The 18,171-nt window shown below is 36.5% G+C and overlaps 1 protein-coding gene across 1 annotated transcript in view; it reads right to left on the bottom strand.

Annotated features, from left to right (window-relative positions):
* NTNG2 (netrin G2) overlaps nucleotides 1-18,171 on the bottom strand; it is a 251,734-nt gene that overhangs the window by 215,530 nt on the left and 18,033 nt on the right. The gene's annotated exons all lie outside the window — the stretch shown is intronic.

Genomic DNA, 18,171 nt, shown 5'->3' with positions numbered 1-18,171 from the left:
TGGGAGCTAGCTGGTGATTGGTGGCTACACACGTCTCTTGTCATTGGCTCATAAGTTGTGTTCAGCTAGCTCCCAGTAGCGAATTGCTCATGCAGCACTAACTTTAATTATGTTTTAATCCCTTTGCAGAGGTTTAACCTCAGTGTTATGCAAACAATAATTTTATAGTAAAATACTTTAACATATTAGAGCATTTTCATTTAGCATTTTTGTATCCCTTTAAGAAATATTGTTAATTTGTGTTAAGTAAGACAAATTGTATTGTAAACAGTCACTCCTCTGAGAGATCTAATGAGAGAAGCTTAATTGTAGTAGATACTCTTGAGGTGTTGTGCTTATTAGGTGACCTGAAATAAATCTATAAAAAAATACCAGTTTTGTACTTTAGTTTATATATTTATATATACAGTGTGTTGTATGTAGTTTATATATTTATATATACAGTGTGTTGTATGTAGTTTATATATTTATATATACACTATATGTATAAAGTGTGTTGTATGTAGTTTATATATTTATATATACAGTATATGTATAAAGTGTGTTGTATGTAGTTTATATGTTTATATATACAGTATATGTATAAAGTGTGTTGTATGTAGTTTATATGTTTATATATACAGTATATGTATAAAGTGTGTTGTATGTAGTTTATATGTTTATATATACAGTATATGTATAAAGTGTGTTGTATGTAGTTTATATGTTTATATATACAGTATATGTATAAAGTGTGTTGTATGTAGTTTATATGTTTATATATACAGTATATGTATAAAGTGTGTTGTATGTAGTTTATATATTTATATATACAGTATATGTATAAAGTGTGTTGTATGTAGTTTATATATTTATATATACAGTATATGTATAAAGTGTGTTGTATGTAGTTTATATATTTATATATACAGTATATGTATAAAGTGTGTTGTATGTAGTTTATATGTTTATATATACAGTATATGTATAAAGTGTGTTGTATGTAGTTTATATATTTATATATACAGTATATGTATAAAGTGTGTTGTATGTAGTTTATATGTTTATATATACAGTATATGTAATAAAGTGTGTTGTATGTAGTTTATATGTTTATATATACAGTATATGTATAAAGTGTGTTGTATGTAGTTTATATGTTTATATATACAGTATATGTATAAAGTGGTTGTATGTAGTTTATATGTTTATATATACAGTATATGTATAAAGTGTGTTGTATGTAGTTTATATGTTTATATATACAGTATATGTATAAAGTGTGTTGTATGTAGTTTATATATTTATATATACAGTATATGTATAAAGTGTGTTGTATGTAGTTTATATGTTTATATATACAGTATATGTATAAAGTGTGTTGTATGTAGTTTATATGTTTATATATACAGTATATGTATAAAGTGTGTTGTATGTAGTTTATATATTTATATATACAGTATATGTATAAAGTGTGTTGTATGTAGTTTATATATTTATATATACAGTATATGTATAAAGTGTGTTGTATGTAGTTTTATATATTTATATATACAGTATATGTATAAAGTGTGTTGTATGTAGTTTATATGTTTATATATACAGTATATGTATAAAGTGTGTTGTATGTAGTTTATATGTTTATATATACAGTATATGTATAAAGTGTGTTGTATGTAGTTTATATATTTATATATACAGTATATGTATAAAGTGTGTTGTATGTAGTTTATATATTTATATATACAGTATATGTATAAAGTGTGTTGTATGTAGTTTATATATTTATATATACAGTATATGTATAAAGTGTGTTGTATGTAGTTTATATGTTTATATATACAGTATATGTATAAAGTGTGTTGTATGTAGTTTATATGTTTATATATACAGTATATGTAGAAAGTGTGTTGTATGTAGTTTATATGTTTATATATACAGTATATGTATAAAGTGTGTTGTATGTAGTTTATATATTTATATATACAGTATATGTATAAAGTGTGTTGTATGTAGTTTATATATTTATATATACAGTATATGTATAAAGTGTGTTGTATGTAGTTTATATATTTATATATACAGTATATGTATAAAGTGTGTTGTATGTAGTTTATATATTTATATATACAGTATATGTATAAAGTGTGTTGTATGTAGTTTATATATTTATATATACAGTATATGTATAAAGTGTGTTGTATGTAGTTTATATATTTATATATACAGTATATGTATAAAGTGTGTTGTATGTAGTTTATATATTTATGTATACAGTATATGTATAAAGTGTGTTGTATGTAGTTTATATATTTATATATACAGTATATGTATAAAGTGTGTTGTATGTAGTTTATATATTTATATATACAGTATATGTATAAAGTGTGTTGTATGTAGTTTATATATTTATATATACAGTATATGTATAAAGTGTGTTGTATGTAGTTTATATATTTATATATACAGTATATGTATAAAGTGTGTTGTATGTAGTTTATATATTTATATATACAGTATATGTATAAAGTGTGTTGTATGTAGTTTATATATTTATATATACAGTATATGTATAAAGTGTGTTGTATGTAGTTTATATATTTATATATACAGTATATGTATAAAGTGTGTTGTATGTAGTTTATATGTTTATATATACAGTATATGTATAAAGTGTGTTGTATGTAGTTTATATGTTTATATATACAGTATATGTATAAAGTGTGTTGTATGTAGTTTATATGTTTATATATACAGTATATGTATAAAGTGTGTTGTATGTAGTTTATATGTTTATATATACAGTATATGTATAAAGTGTGTTGTATGTAGTTTATATGTTTATATATACAGTATATGTATAAAGTGTGTTGTATGTAGTTTATATGTTTATATATACAGTATATGTATAAAGTGTGTTGTATGTAGTTTATATGTTTATATATACAGTATATGTATAAAGTGTGTTGTATGTAGTTTATATGTTTATATATACAGTATATGTATAAAGTGTGTTGTATGTAGTTTATATATTTATATATACAGTATATGTATAAAGTGTGTTGTATGTAGTTTATATATTTATATATACAGTATATGTATAAAGTGTGTTGTATGTAGTTTATATATTTATATATACAGTATATGTATACAGTGTGTTGTATGTAGTTTATATATTTATATATACAGTATATGTATAAAGTGTGTTGTATGTAGTTTATATATTTATATATACAGTATATGTATAAAGTGTGTTGTATGTAGTTTATATGTTTATATATACAGTATATGTATAAAGTGTGTTGTATGTAGTTTATATATTTATATATACAGTATATGTATAAAGTGTGTTGTATGTAGTTTATATGTTTATATATACAGTATATGTATAAAGTGTGTTGTATGTAGTTTATATGTTTATATATACAGTATATGTATAAAGTGTGTTGTATGTAGTTTATATGTTTATATATACAGTATATGTATAAAGTGTGTTGTATGTAGTTTATATGTTTATATATACAGTATATGTATAAAGTGTGTTGTATGTAGTTTATATGTTTATATATACAGTATATGTATAAAGTGTGTTGTATGTAGTTTATATATTTATATATACAGTATATGTATAAAGTGTGTTGTATGTAGTTTATATATTTATATATACAGTATATGTATAAAGTGTGTTGTATGTAGTTTATATGTTTATATATACAGTATATGTATAAAGTGTGTTGTATGTAGTTTATATATTTATATATACAGTATATGTATAAAGTGTGTTGTATGTAGTTTATATATTTATATATACAGTATATGTATAAAGTGTGTTGTATGTAGTTTATATATTTATATATACAGTATATGTATAAAGTGTGTTGTATGTAGTTTATATATTTATATATACAGTATATGTATAAAGTGTGTTGTATGTAGTTTATATATTTATATATACAGTATATGTATAAAGTGTGTTGTATGTAGTTTATATATTTATATATACAGTATATGTATAAAGTGTGTTGTATGTAGTTTATATATTTATATATACAGTATATGTATAAAGTGTGTTGTATGTAGTTTATATATTTATATATACAGTATATGTATAAAGTGTGTTGTATGTAGTTTATATATTTATATATACAGTATATGTATAAAGTGTGTTGTATGTAGTTTATATATTTATATATACAGTATATGTATAAAGTGTGTTGTATGTAGTTTATATGTAGTTATAGGAATATGCTAATGTCTCCTACTTAAGTCACCATATGCCCTGTTGGTCACAAGCAATGACGGATTCTGGCTAAGCAAATTCTTCTATACATTTTGAACAGTACTGCTAATAATAATAATTAAAAGAGTTAAACAGGATCATATATTTTTGCTCTAGAGATATGTACTGAGAGTGCCCTCTTGCTCTGTGTCTAGTTGGTAATCTCTGACCTAGTGATTCTGGTATGGCGTCGACAAGCTTGGCCTGTGGGTCTATATCATTTTACTTTCTAAATATGTTACTGCAGGGTGATACAGGTCACATGTACATACTAATAGCAGGTTATTAGCGAAAGGCAAGTCATAACTGGATCCAACATAAACTCATTTTAATGACATGTATGATATATATATGTGTATTTGTGACAAGTTATATGCATATGTGTAAATGTATATGACTGTACACACACACATTATATATATATATATATATATATATATATATATATATATATATATATAGGCAAGTAAGAATATGCACACTCAGGATTTGTGAATAAACCGGTCAAATTTATTGACGTTTCGGGGTCACATTTAACCCCTTCTTCAGAGCTGAACATTTCTGAAGAAGGGGTTAAATGTGACCCCGAAACGTCAATAAATTTGACCTGTTTATTCACAAATCCTGAGAGTGCATATTTTTACTTGCCTATTGTCCTTCAATAATGCACCCAGGTGGATGACCTATTAGTGGGATTTAAACAACTAAGTGGATGCATATATATATATATATATATATATATGTGTGTGTGTGTATGTATGTATGTATGTATATATGTATGTGTGTGTGTTTGTATGTGTATGTATATGTACCCGGGTAAAACGGACATTACCCAAGCGTCTGTGGGTAAAGCCAGATGTATGATCAAAAATCACCTCACAGTGCGTAGTCACTGCATCAAATATATATATAGCAAGAACTGTGATTCCCCCATCTTTACTATCTTTTTTGCCTCCGCCTGCTGGGGTTCATTTCCCAAGTTTAATTTGGGGTGGATGTCAGAGGATCGGCGGGTTGCCTTCCTTGAACCCCCCAGTAGGAGGCAAAAGAAATAGTGTAGATGGGGGAATTACAGTACGTTGGGCTTTATCACAGCCGATTGGGTAATGTCCGTTTTACCTAGGATTACCCAGATTTCTTATTTTACACCCGTAACATATATATATAACCTATATATATATATGATATATATGATATATATATGATAAATCTATATATATCATATAAATATATAATAATGTGTGTGTGTGTAAGTGCATTCATGTGTACAAGCACATACATATAGTAGCATATACATACAGCCAACATGTCCCACATACACATGTATATAGACAGAAATGCACATTTATATACAAAGATACACAGGTATACACACACATGCACACACACGCACATGTATGCATCTCTCAATATACGCTCAGCTACTGTAATTTGAATATTATGGGGTAGATTTATCAAACCCCGTGCGGACATGATTCGCTATAGCGAATCATGTCCGCCCTGCATATGCTGTCTGCATTTAACATTGCACAAGCATTTCACAAGAAATACTTGTGCAATGCCGCCCCCTGCACACTTGCAGCCAATCAGCCACTAGCAAGGGGTGTCAATCATCCCAATTGTATTGGATCGTGATGATTGGAGTCCGCCACCTAAAAACGAGTTAAGGAGCAGCGGTCTAGACATCCGCTGCTTAGTAAATATACCCCTTTGACTTTAGTTACAGAGTTATACAAATATCTACTACAAGAGACATTTAGCACGCTTACAACATTACACTAAACTTATATTGGGTCCAGTTAAGACTTAATTTCCATAATAAACTGCCATTAGTAATATGTACGTGTTATCTATACCAACCCGGCGGTAACGTAAAATATTATAAAGCCGCAGGCACCATAGTCTAATAAAGAAATTAGACAACAAGGGGAAAGCTTTGACGCTCCAGCAATACTCCAGAAGTCAATTGTATCCGTCTCACCTCGGTGTGCTCTTTAAACCCTTTCAAGCTATTTACCATTCTCAGCATTGACTATAACAATATATGGAATTTCTAATTTCGTATAAAAAACTCTCAGCTGCAAAACAGGTGCATAAATAGGGCATCAGATTTATCAAGGAAAAACCAGCTGTTTTAGAAATGGATTACTTCGCTTGAGGGACTATGGCTATATTTATCGTTGGCTTCTCAGCACACAACATTTGAGGTATTATCCGAAACTTCTTAAAAATCACAAAATACAGCAAAGCAAACATAAAATAAAATTGTGCACATTTCATTTTTGTAGTGCAATAAAATCAGAGAAGTCATTTTGCCATAATGAGTAACTTTTCAATATGTTAAATACTTCACAGATAAACTTTTAATGTATTGAAATGTTACTCATTATTGCAAAAGTCATTTTGCAGAAATTTAAAGGGATGTTGTACTAAAAAATAATGTTTTATCAGTGGCATTTAAACAAAAGCAGTAGCAGGAGGTTCCTATCAGCCAATAAGCCTTCAGAAGCCTACTAGCCAATCAATATTAGCAGGAATTTCCTGTCAGCCAATTAGAATTCATAGAAAATCCACAGCTCATGCTACAGTTTTGGAGTTTTGAGTTGTCTAATAAAAAGCGATGGTTCCTATACAGTTTTGTTATAGGGATCAGTGGCCCTGGATAAACTTCCCAGCTGTGCTCCACAAAGACACTGGACAACCAACAGATGAGTAGTTAATAAAAGCAGGTGGGGTTACACAAAACCCAATCATAAGCTCTTACCCTAAACCAAACATGAACCTCCCCTCAAGTCCTGGCATATATAGTGAGAAGTGATTGTACTCCCTCTGTTATAAGTACACAATTGCACATTGGTCCGCACACCTCTGAGAAGGCTTATACATAGGATCAATGTTTTAGCTGGGTGCTAACTTGCAGGGTTTTCCCAGACCCTTACAATAATGCACAACCAAAACACGGAAATGTACCATGTTTAGGTTTGCCAAAGAAAACAGTGCCTTCATTTTTAGCAGGATTCATGTAGGCATGTTCTAAGCATCTCTTATTAGTATTTCCCTTTCGGTATGACGCCCTTGATATTTGGGAGAATTCCTTAATATTGGGACATGCCTCCTGCCAAATATACCACTTTTTCTTTATGATACCATAAATTTGGTTACTTATTGCATTATATGAACTAACAAAAGAAACCCTCTGAACTTCGCTTCATCTTTCTTTCCTAGTTGTATAAATGGAATCTCTTATTTCTTATAATTCTTTTGGCTGAAAGCCTCTTCTGACAAACGTACTGTATGTATTGTTTCCTCAGTCCTAGTCTCCCTTGTTACTGCATCTGAAACAATTCTATCAATACGCATAAATTGTGATTTAGGGACACTTAGAAAAATTCTCGGTGGGTGAAAACTCTTTCTATGTAGCAAAGTGTTTCTGTCTATGGGTTTCACGTAATATGTCAGTCTTCAAAGACCCTTTCTGTTTCATTACCAATGTATGTAATGTTTGGTACTAAACCTCAGCAAGGGAACTGTCAGTTGTATGGGATCCTTCAATTGATTCAAAGTGGCCAATTTACTAGGCAGCGTGTGCTGCTTATTCCACGTGAGCCTTTAGGCTTGCTGGAAACAGGTGTTAAGAAGCAGCGGTCTTAAGACCGCTCTTTAACCTGTCAACCACCTCTGAGGCGGCGAACTGCAATCATCTCAATCAGATACGATTGGGATGATTGACACCCCCTGCTAGCGGCCAATTGGCCGCAAATGTGCAGGGGACGGCATTGCACAAGCTTTTCACTAGAAATGCTTGTGCAATGATAAATGCCGACAGTGTATCAATGTCAGGCGGACATGATTCACTACAGCGAATCATGTCTACCCGTCATTTGATAAATCGGCCCCATGGTGTCAATTTGTCCCCGACACATGATTAACAAGTCATCTATGTAGCGGTACGAAGCAAGACAATGTCTCTGAAAAATGGAAGTGTATATACAACCTTATCTTCAATGGAGTTCATAACCAAACAGGCATATGATGCGGCCACATTTAATCCCATTGCTGTCCCAGGCTGCTGTAAATAGAACTTACCGAAGATAAATAAGCTCTAAGAGTTCTCATAAAAAAAAATGTTGGTCTTTATAGGTTTTACTATCCTTGAGAGCAGGGCCTGGCACCAGTACCAATGCCAGCACTTTTCATGGGAAAAGGGCACCAGGCAAATCAGTTAAGATTTATGGCAATAGATCAGACACCCATGAAAATTAGAGGGGGTAATATGTAAAACGTTCTCCTATATAAAGAGGCTAAGTGGATTTGGAGGATAGATATTTTGGATCCTAGAGGTCTCAATAGAGAGTTTAATGTAAGAACCTTTAGTTTAAATATACTATATGTAGCCCTCATTAATTAAGCCTTCATGGGATAGCTCTGGCACATTAGGCAGGTGCTTTAAAAATTCTCTACCTATTTTTTGCCTCTGGGCCTTTATTTAATGGCTTTTCTCAATTGTCTTTAATTAGGGTACACATTCTAGTGCATATGCAATGGGAAGGAAAGGGTTAAGAAAGGTGATGCTAATTCTTGTATACCCTGTTTTATGGAGTAGAGTTGAAATGTTTGTGTGTTTCAATGTTGGTTAAAGGGACACTGAACCCAATTTTTTTTCTTTTGTGATTCAGATAGAGCATGAAATTTTAAGCAACTTTCTAATTTACTCCTATTATCAAATTTTCTTTATTCTCTTGGTATCTTTATTTGAAATGCAAGAATGTAAGTTTAGATGCCGGCACATTTTTGGTGAACAACCTGGGTTGTCCTTGCTGATTGGTGGATAAATTCATCCACCAATAAAAAAGTGCTGTCCAGAGTACTGAACCAAGAACAACTTAGATGCCTTCTTTTTTCAAATAAAGATAGCAAGAGAATGAAGAAAAAATTATAATAGGAGTAAATTAAAAGGTGGCTTAAAATTGCATGCTCTATCTGAATCACAAAAGAAAAAATTTGGGTTCAGTGTCCCTTTAAGGCTGACAAAGGGGTAGGAGCCGTGAAACGTTGCTGAATGTCTTAAAGGGACACTCAGGTTTTATTAAATTTTCATGATTCAGATACAGCATGTAATTTTAAACAACTTTCCAATTTACTTCCATTAAAAATAATGTGCACAGTCTTTTATATTTACACTTATTTTTAGTCACCAGCTCCTACTGAGCATGTGCAAGAACTCAGACTATACGTATATGCATTTGTGATTGGCTGATTGCTATCACATGGTACAGGGGGAGTGGAAATATACATAACTTAGAAATGTGTTAGAAAAGAATCTACTACTCATTTGAAATTCAGACTAAATGCTATTGTATTGTCTTGTTATATTGCATTTGTTGATTATGCAAATCTGCTGTGTTTACTGGTCCTTTAAATAAAGGTCTTCATCTTTTGCTACATTAGGGGGCCTATTTATGATTGTGCGAGCGGACATGATTCGATATAGCGGATCATGTCCGCTGCACATCGATAAATGCCGACAGCATACGCTCTCTGCATTTATCATTGCACCAGCAGTCCTGGTGAACTGCTGGTGCAATACTGCCCCCTGCAGATTCGCTGCCAATCGGCCGCTAGCAGGGGGTGTCAATCAACCCGATTGTATTCAATAGGGTTGATTTCTGGCGATTTCTGTCCACCGCCTCAGAGCAGGCGGACAGGTTATGGAGCAGCGGTCTTTAGACCACAGCTTAATAACTTCTGTTTCCGGCGAGTCTGAAGGCTTGCCGCAAACACGGGGCATCAAGCTCCGTACTGAGATTGATAAATATGCCCCTAGGAGTGCAACTTCATCTTTTGCTTTTCTATTCCCTCAATTGTCAGCAAACAAACAAAGCAGTGGTTTTACCCCTTAGCTGCTGATAACACAAAAGAACAGTGATTTGAATCCCCTCTTGGCTGAGCCTTTCACTGGAAGTACGGCAGTGGTTTAATCCCTTTTGTGCCAGTAATAGAATAATTTTATTTATTTTTTACTCACTTTCTGCCAGTAATTCTCAGAGCAGTCATTTAAACACCTTGTCCACCAATCAGAGCAGTGAATTAACCAGTTTGTGCCAGCATTTTTATTTAGTTGCTCTGTAACCTACAAAACAGAGCTTTTAATTGGCCAGTAGTTTTGCTGGACTAAATCCCTGAGTGTCTGATTTAGGACTGACACCTGTCATCCCTAATGCTGGAGGGGGGCAGCTGTGATGTTATTGTAATACCTTGCATGGCTGAACAAACTGGGGGGGGGGCGTTATTTCTGCAGGGCTACAACACTATATTGTAAACTCATTATGTCGCTGGATGATTTTTACTATGAACTTTCTTTCCAGCTGTTTTTTTAATTGAAAACTGAACTCTAATTACAAATGTGACATTATTGTTTTCCACCTGCTCAGCTTGGTGTTTGTGGTACTCAATAGTGCCCTTGGGCTTCACTGGCATGGCATGGTTCTGGGCACATGCCAGGGCTTATTAATCAGACCTTAAAAATACAGATCCTTACTATAAAGCATAAAACACACCCTTTTGGGGATTTATGTTTTGTTAATATTGCAAATATTTTTTCTTTCTCATATAAAAATGTAATTTAAATATGTGTTATCTTTATTTATTATTATTTTTTGTTAAAAAGAAGAATACACTTTTTTTGTTCTTGTCGATGTGTCTCTGTCCACCATAATAGGACTAGATTACTAGTGCGGTGAGCGATATGGGGTTTATTGCTGCTTTTTACACGCATCAGGAGTAGTATGCATATTACAAGTTGAAAGTAGAGTAATTGAATTTAATGTACTTCGGGTTAGCACAATTTCAGATAGCGCATATACATTTACACAAATTTCCAAATTCTTTCTATCAAATTTGCTTCATTCTCTTTTGGTATCCTTTGTTGACAGAGCAGCAATGCAACTACTGTGAGCTAGCTGAACACATCAGGTGAGCCAATGACAAGAGGCATATATGTGAAGGCACCAATCAGCAGCTAGCTGCCAGTAGTGCATTGCTGCCGCTGAACCTAACTAGGTATGATTTTTAACAAAGGATACTAACAGAAGAAAACGTAGATGCTAAGGGGCAGATTTATCAAGTGTCGGGCAGACATGATCCACTGTAGCAGATCATTTCCGCCCGACATCGCTAAATGCCGACAGCATACGCTCTCTGCATTTAACATTGCACAAGCATTTCTGGTGGCCGCTAGCACGGGGTGTCAATCATACAATGCGATCAGTATGATTGCTGTCCGCCACCTCAGAGGTGGCGGATGAGTTAAAGGGACACTAAACCTAACAGTTGTCTTTAATGATTCAGATAGAGATCACAATTTACAACAACATTCCAATTTACTTCTATTATCTAATTTACTTCATGCTTTAGATATCCTTTGTTAAAGAAATAGCAATGCACATGGGTGAGCCAACCACACGAGGCATCTATGTGTTGTGCAGCCACCAATCAGCAGCTACTGGGCCTAGCTAGATATGCATTTCAGCAAAGGATAGCAAGAGAATGAAGCAAATTAGATAATAGAAATAAATTAGAAAGTTGATTAAAATTGCATGTTCTTTCTAAATCCTGAAAGAAGAAAAATTGGGTTTCATGTCCCTTTAAGGAGCAGCGATCTTAAGACCTGAAGGCCCTAAGTCTGAATTATGAAAGAAACATTTTGGGTTTCATGTCCCTTTAAAAAGACTCTGTGGTATAAGGCAGAGTGATTAATAATGGATGTAGCTGCATTCCCCCTTCTTGGTCTACTTTGTTAATAGCTAGGTACTTCCTGTGAGAGCCCACTGAGCGTACATGTGAAGAGAGTACTATACATTTTACAATCATTGTTGTCATACAGTTCACTAGACACGTGCACGCTCCTGAGCCGACCTGTCATGGAACCAAAGTTTAAACAACGGTGGGCAATTTAGTAATAGAAGTGAATAGGGTTTATTTGTTATAAAATAGTACGTTCCTTTTGAATGGTGAGTTTCATTTGACTTCCATATTCCTTTGCAACGTCATTTCAATACATTCATTAAACAAAGCAGCCAGTCACCACCATTATTAGCCAATAAACATAAAACTGCTTATTGATACTAAGAAATGCTTTAAATTAGCAGAAAGAGACGCACCTTAAACAAATAACACGTGAAACAAAGCCGAGACGTAGCGCTACTAGACTAAGGCCAGACAGAGGAACACCAATAACCAGCAGTGTATTACAGATAACGTTAGAAGCATTGCTGCGCTATACCTGCGTTTGCTCCGCTTATCTTTACAAGCAATCCATTGCCTATATAGCCGTATGCACTGTGTACCCCTGTGCCCTATAGCCCATCGCATGCCACCGTCATGGGTATACACTGGAGGATATTTTACAAACAAATTTCAAGGAACTGTAAAGTCAAAATTAAAACTTTCCAATTTCCTTCTATTATCAAATTTGCTTTGTTCTCGTGGTATCTTTTGTTAAACAGTATACCTAGGTAGGCTCCCAGTAATGCAACCCACTTTGCAGGGGTTAAAAACATAGCTAATAATATGCTATAACACATTACAGCATTTTACTTTTAGTACTTATTGAGAAAGTGAGAACAAGAGGTAATGCTTGTAATATGGAAACAGGCAGGGACATAGGGATAGCTTCTGATTCCCACAAACAAGTAGTGGAATCACAGTTTTCCCTTCCAGTAGAGGTGATACGCTTGTGAGTGAGGGGCAATCGCTCTATTGCCAGTGCCAAGTTCACCCTGACTCTAGTGGCCGGGTCTTACAGTCAGGCAAAGGCTGTGCACATTGTGTTCACCATTAATGTAACTGTTTAACTGCCAGAGCCCTGGCTATAATGCAGCGTTAGGGATCTTTGTTTTAACAGCCCTTTTATCAGCCATCATCAGCTGCTCACTAAGCAGAAAACGGATGGAGGAAAAAAAAGTCGCCTATACTAAGATGCTATTTCCTGCCTACTGGTAAGAAAATTCTGAGCGATGATAAATTATTCACACAACGGAAATGGGGCCCTTGTTTCGAAGAGTTTCTAAATCTGGCTCCTGTTAATGCGCTCACTCTCTCTCTCTGTGGCTTTATTGATTTCTCTCTCTCACTGGCTCTTTGCTTAATATTTCCCCTAGAATCAGAGGTTATTGGACAGCAAGGTCAGCAGGGAAGAGCAGTGAACTCACCATGCTGGCTACAGTTGCAAAATACAGGTTATATTGTCCATGTATTGCTAAATACTGCAAACCCACCCACCAGACAGTCTATATGCTCTGCTGGCTGCTATATTATTTTATCAATTACTTTTATCATTGCTATAGGAACCCAAGAGACATGTGTGGGCTCAGTGACCAGCAAAAGCAGGGGACATCACTAAAAAAAAACTGGGTACATTTTAATACTAAAGAAAAGCTTCTCCAGAGTTTTTTGTTCTACAAAACTTGCCATTAAATTCCAAGAGAAATGACATGTTTATTAAAGGGAGAATCCTTAAAAGTTTTAAAAAGTAAAGACGCCCTTATGTGACTATATGTAGAAGTATATTTCTGAAGAAACACAGAGTCCTGTAGTTTATGAGCGGTAACAATAAATCTAGCAGTCTAGAAAAGATTATGCTTGATTGGAAATAGAACCCCAGGGGTTATTCATCTCTGAGCAGTAGCCCATAGCTAGGCTTATACCCTGAACCTGGTATATGCGTACGCACAAATGAATATGTTTCCATATTCCCATAACAAACAAACATACTGTATAGTGCTGAAGTGACAATGACTTGTGTAACGGTACCAACCGGATACCAAGGGTTAACACCAGGGAACAATGTCCTGCATAGGGAATCAGCAATTCACAACCCAGCCAGTTTTCAGGTTTTAAACAGAATGACTTTTATTAAGGCTCATATGCCCAGTATTTATGCAGGTCTGACCCCCCCAGAAGGGGGGTTGAAAGAATGTTGTACATTGAATGGAGGGAACACGCCCTTTTACATGATACAATAGAATACCTTGCTCAAGCTGATAACAATTTAAACACAGACACACACTTGTCTTTCCTTATCATCTAGGGTCTGCTCTCTGAGGTTGATTAAACAATGGACTGTGTATCAATAACATTAATGACAGTGCACAATAGCTGAACACAGTTAACTCTTTCAGTGCTGACAGAAGGGTCTGTCACATCTACATAGCACAATATACAGCCTATAGACAACCTTTCTTATGTTATAGTCCAGAAGTGGCTAGGTTTGCCACAATGCTCCCCCAGAACCAAGCCGGCATACACAGTCTGATCCCAACGGATCGGCTTGGGGATGTCCGGGGCAACAACTTTCGGCTCAAGTAGGCTACGGGGGTTCTCCGCCATCTGCTCCAACTTGGCTCAGTACTGCCCCCACCCCAAACATGGAAGCGTCTCTTCCCGGAGGGACTGGGCTTGGGTAGTCACAGGGTTAACATCAGCGGGATCCATGGGAGCATAGGCAGAAACAAGGGGGGCCAAGTCATTTCCAAGGAGAACATCAGCAGGTAAGTCCTTCTTGACCCCCACATTCACAAGTCTAGCGCCCACTCCCCAATCCAAATGTACCCTGGCAACAGGTAGGCGGAACACAGTGCCCCCTGCTACCCTCACAGCCACAGTGTCTCCAGTGTGCTGTTTCTCAGGCACCAAGTTCTCTTGAAGCAAGGTCATGGTAGCACCAGTATCCCGTAGACAACTGACCTCCTTCCCATTCACTTTAAACCCGTTGCCGGTTATTCCGGTGGGCAGCTTGCACGGGGTCTGCTTCATGTAGGCTGCCCCAGCATTCTGGCGCCTCTACGTAGCGGGCCACAGGCTGAGGATTATGTGGGATTCCGCCAGCGGGTCTTCTCCAGGACTGTGCTTGATTCGCTGCGTTTAGGGGACACTCTGGTCTTTTGTGCCCTAGTTGCTTACATCCAAAGCACCGAATAGGTTGTGAGTAGCCCCGCGAATTGAACCGGGCTCTCTGAGGGTAGTTCGTGGCCGGAGGCCGTGTGGTATAGCGGTGCGCCGGGGGTTGGTAACTGGCAGCTGCTGGGGTGACTGGGGGTCTGTACTCCACTCTAGCAGTGGGCAATCGGTATACTGCTCCCCCTGCCCCTCGTACTGCCACGGATCCGCCAGTGGGTGCTGTATCCGGCACCAAATGGGGAGCTATCAGGGTTAAAGTAGCTCCCGAATCCCGAAGTCCCTGGACCGACATCACCTCATGCAGAATTCCCAGGGGTTCCTCGGCTTGGGTGCTCAACACCTCATGAGCGGCTGGCTCCGTTTGGTAATGGTGAGCAGCCGCCCTTGGGGCCAGGTTCTGTCTGACCTGGTTCCAAGCTTGTCTGCTCCGATTTTGGGTGCACTCACGTGCCATATGTCCCCACTGCTTGCAGGTGTGGCATTGTATATTAGCCCGTCCGTTGTTAGGCTGTAGTCCATGGTGCCTCCTGGCATCAAAATGCTGGTCTGCTAATCTGGCTGCTTCGGTTAAGGTGAGGGGTTTTCGATCTCTCACCCATTCTTGGGCTTCTGGGGACAAGCCGTTAAAGAATTGCTCCAACAGCATCAGTTGTCGCAATTCTTCATGGTGGTAGCTTGGTTGGCCTGTATCCACCCCTGAGATGCTTGATCCAGCTTGTGGGCCCACTCTGCATGGGAATCTCTTTCTGGCTTGCGCACGGCCTCTAAACTTGCGCCGGTATGCCTCTGAGGTAATGGCATATCTTTCCAAGATCGCTCTCTTCACTTTAGCGTAATCCTTGCTGTCCTCCCTGGGTACAGCGCGATACGCTTCCGCTGCCCTACCGGCTAGCTTGCCTGCTAGCACCGGCACCCATACGGACTGCTCCAAATCATGTAACTCGCACAGTCTCTCAAAATCCTGTAAATACCCATCAATCTCATCCTTCTCCTCACAAAACATTTTAAATGCATGGTATGGGATTTTGGGTCTTACTGGGTTGCTGAGTGCGTCCAAAATGGATTCTGCTCGGGAGGATGCATTCCGCGGACTGTGTGCCATCACGTACTCCTGCACATCTGCCATTACCACGGATAGCATATCCCGTGGTACAGGTTGGGGTAAAAATTCCAGCCTGGTCCTCATTTCCCTCTGGTATAGGGTCTCCTCCATGGCTGCTGGAGGCGTAGCGCTGCGAGCTCTGTCTCCCTCCATCAGCTCAGCAATTAATATAGCCTTGGGTTTGCTGCTGCCTATCTTTCCCCTGGCTTCTAGCAGTTCCTTTAACGTTTCTCTCTTTAGCTTAGAATAATCCATCTCCATTCACTTTGGTCCCTGGTACTCCTTCCATCTTAGTCAGTATTGTAGTAATCCCCCTCTTCCTGAGGTTACTGGCTTGTGTAGTTGCTCTTCTGGGCGATAAGGTTCATCCCGTCGCTTGCCACCAATTGTAACGGTACCAACCGGATACCAAGGGTTAACACCAGGGAACAATGTCCTGCATAGGGAATCAGCAATTCACAACCCAGCCAGTTTTCAGGTTTTAAACAGAATGACTTTTATTAAGGCTCATATGCCCAGTATTTATGCAGGTCTGACCCCCCCAGAAGGGGGGTTGAAAGAATGTTGTACATTGAATGGAGGGAACACGCCCTTTTACATGATACAATAGAATACCTTGCTCAAGCTGATAACAATTTAAACACAGACACACACTTGTCTTTCCTTATCATCTAGGGTCTGCTCTCTGAGGTTGATTAAACAATGGACTGTGTATCAATAACATTAATGACAGTGCACAATAGCTGAACACAGTTAACTCTTTCAGTGCTGACAGAAGGGTCTGTCACATCTACATAGCACAATATACAGCCTATAGACAACCTTTCTTATGTTATAGTCCAGAAGTGGCTAGGTTTGCCACAATTTGCTTTACGTACATGCTTGATAGGCACTCAGTAGATGCAGATTAGTTTTATATGTATACATAAACACATACACAGGAAGGGGTAAACCTATTATTGCAACCCCCCATAATATGAGGCAATACACAGCACACACTGTATATTATAGAGATACAGCAACTGATAATTTGTCAGTGATAGCCAAAAGCCATATTCCTAACACATGGGCACCAAAGATCAATATTTTAAAAGCTTTAAGGGCTGTGTATACATTTGTGGCTATTAAACACACAGCTATTTCCTAAATATGTTGTCTATCTGCTGTTCCCCCTCCAGAGAGCTCTTTTGAGATGTCCCAAATAAAAATATTTTTAAATAAAGCTTTTTCCTGTGGGCACAAGAACTGTAGCACATTGTTAGTTCTGCTTCTTGTCTACCCTTGTCAGTGCCCTCCTGCTCATCATTTCCTCCATCTGTAGTCTTTGTACAAGCTTTTCAAATGCATGGCGCCCTCTGACCAATCAGCACCTGTGTAGGTGATTGGTGCTGGTGGTGCAATCACAGCATTTAGAAAAACAATTCCCAAACCAGACATTTGGTTTTCTCTCTGGGTGTACAGCCCCAGCGTAGCACTGTAGTCTCATACACTGGCTGCTTTGTCCCCATATTGGTAAATCTGAGAGATTAGGACCAAATGATTAAACGCAGATTTGTGGTTGCCACCATTACATTCATTCTTCTTTCCTAATCCTTCTTTGTGATTGCGTTTATATTTTGTGCCAATTCACTAGACAATTGTTTACACTGTTTAGTAAAATACAAATTTTTAACTTTTGTTAAAAAATGTGATTTCTTTTCTGTAGCTATTAAACTTTATTGAATTAAAGGGACAGTCTACACTAGAATGTTTATTGTTTAAAAAGATAGATAATCCCTTTATTACCTTTTCCCCAGTTTTGCATAACCAACACTGTTATATTAATATACTTTTTACCTCTGTGATTACCTTCTAT

This window comes from Bombina bombina, chromosome 12 (assembly GCF_027579735.1).
Source record: "Bombina bombina isolate aBomBom1 chromosome 12, aBomBom1.pri, whole genome shotgun sequence".
Taxonomy (NCBI): Eukaryota; Metazoa; Chordata; class Amphibia; order Anura; family Bombinatoridae; genus Bombina; species Bombina bombina.
This window is presented reverse-complemented; position numbering and strand designations above follow the sequence as displayed.